The following is a 2,133-nucleotide window of genomic DNA, read 5'->3' as shown; positions in this document are numbered from 1 at the left end:
GCTGCTCATTGAGCAGCTCATATATTAAACTGATTTTTGGAACTGGGCTGTGGAAAAGAGGCTTGCCTCGTCCCAGCCACGGGTTGCCTCGGTATAGCACTACCTCCGAGTGCGGCCCACTTCCCTCTGGGGAAGACACATTCAATCCAAAACAAAGTCAACGGTATAGCATTCTTTTATGTTTACAGGAGCCCCGCCCGCCCTTAGAGGGGGAAGAGGTGAAAGAGGGATGATAATTCAGACAACAGACAATGGCAGGAACGGCCGCTGGCCTACGTTTTCTGAAGTGCGCAAAGCACTACCACAAGGACCTAGGGGTAAGTGGATTTTTTCACCGAGGGCAGACGCTGAAAAAGCATACTTACCTGACGCGGGAGGTACTGTGATCAAGGAGGCAGTCCTCTCAAGGCGAGGCCCTTTCATTGCACTTCGACTGGGTTGACCCTTGCGATTACCCCAAATGTGGGTAACTCGAGCGTATAATTTCTGGTAGTGGGGACCTGCGTTCGCGCTCGTCCCCGCAAAAGTCATCCAAACTATGTCTATATGGCCCTCTTACTGACTATCGAGGGTATTTTTGCTTTTGCAGTGGACCGGTAGACTTGCAAAGAAAGCAAAGGACGCACAACTGGCCAAGGTGTTGGCACGTTTGGAGGGGTAGAAGTGCATTGGAGAGACTGGAGGAAGGAAACAAGGTGAGTTTCGGGGCGGTGCGTAACTTTGCTGGCTGTTTTTGTTCAAGGCCTGTCTGCTCTATTGTGTGTAAAGTCCTGTTCGTTTGTATTTGCAGGTTGTGCGTGCCGTGCCGTGCTGTGCTATGCGCGCGAAGGGAAAGGAAATGAAAGGAAACCAAACGGCCGATCGACCGAGCGAGCGAGCATAGAAGGGCATTCGACTTGGACCGTGAGTACACTTTGAACCTTTTGAGCGGTTTTATTGTCACTGGAGCCGCTTTTAGAAATGCTATTGCTATCGTTAGTGTATCCTTTGTGCGAGCAAGCGAGTGAACGAATGAACGAGGGAAGGAAACAAACTAGCAGAGTAGTAAAAGTATCGAACCTTTTTCCCGATTCGTTTGCAGTCTGAATCCAACCATTGTCGACTTTCAGTGCCGTTTTTCGCGCGCCTCCTCTTGGAAGTGTGCGAGTGTTTTGCCACGTCACGATGGCTTAAAACTGCGTCTCAGAAGTGTGCGTTTTTTTCCTATTCATTTTTTCGTTCGTTATTTGGAATGATTTGATATCACAGAAGTAGAATTTGACATCATAAACTGTTCATCTCGCGCGTGCTCACTCGCTCGCGCGCGCTCTGTAAGAAAAGTCGATCGCACTAGAGTTTTCGCCATTAGCTGGCCGATTTTTGACAAAAAGGTGTTTTCCCCCCCTCGTTTTTTGCTTTGATTTTGTTCCTCACTCACCTACGGCTCTCTATGTGAAATTGTGGTGTATGGAGAGCTATTTATTGGGATAAAACGTTTAGAGATGTTCGCAAGACAAAAAATTGAAGCCTACAACACGGGGTATTCCCAGGCGGTCACCCATCCAAGTACTAACCCCGCCCGACAGGGCTTAACTTCGGTGATCGGACGAGAACCGGTGCTTTCCCTGTGGTATGGTCGTAGACGAGGAAATGGGGTCGAAATTCTGCTTGTTATCGGCCAGGTTCAGGCTGTAAAGCGGCCACATCCCTGAGTGTAGGCGAATTTGAAATTCTAAAGCCCTAGTTTCGTTACTCTAACCCTAAGAAATCGATACTCTAACCCTAAGAAATTGTTACCCTAACCCTAAGAAATGGTTACCCTAACCCCGAAGTCGTTACCTAACCCTAATGTATTTTCCTCAACCCAGTTAACACATTGAGGAGCATCGATTTGAAGCACTATTCCCTAGGGAGGGGAGGGAGGGGTCCCAAGAGACATAACGTGTCCTAAAAACCTATTATACAATGTTTTAGCTCCGTAGGTGCGTGTATCTGGCTTTAAAATCTTACAGTGAGGAGATACCAAACGGGTCAGCCTCTGGGACCGTCTGCGGGACTCGCAAGGGCTTGTGGGGGCGACCTGCTACTATCCACCATAAACCGTGGGAAGGATCCCTCGACCACCCCCCTCACCCAGGGCATGCTTCGGCATCG

General features: G+C 49.0%; 2 non-coding genes and 1 pseudogene across 2 annotated transcripts; 2 read left to right on the top strand and 1 right to left on the bottom strand.

Annotated features, from left to right (window-relative positions):
* On the top strand, positions 1-125 carry LOC136281427 (U2 spliceosomal RNA; annotated as a pseudogene).
* A 232-nt stretch (positions 126-357) lies between these two features.
* LOC136281369 (U1 spliceosomal RNA) lies at positions 358-521 on the top strand. The gene has a single exon (XR_010717718.1). It is a non-coding gene; the product is annotated as a U1 spliceosomal RNA (small nuclear RNA).
* Positions 522-1,504: 983 nt separating this feature from the next.
* On the bottom strand, positions 1,505-1,623 carry LOC136281465 (5S ribosomal RNA). The gene has a single exon (XR_010717785.1). It is a non-coding gene; the product is annotated as a 5S ribosomal RNA (ribosomal RNA).
* Between the last annotated feature and the right edge of the window lie 510 nt (positions 1,624-2,133).

The sequence above is a fragment of the Pocillopora verrucosa genome, chromosome 5, assembly GCF_036669915.1.
Source record: "Pocillopora verrucosa isolate sample1 chromosome 5, ASM3666991v2, whole genome shotgun sequence".
NCBI lineage: Eukaryota > Metazoa > Cnidaria > Anthozoa > Scleractinia > Pocilloporidae > Pocillopora > Pocillopora verrucosa.
Note: the sequence above shows the minus strand (reverse complement) of the source record. Positions and strands in the feature narration are given on the sequence as shown.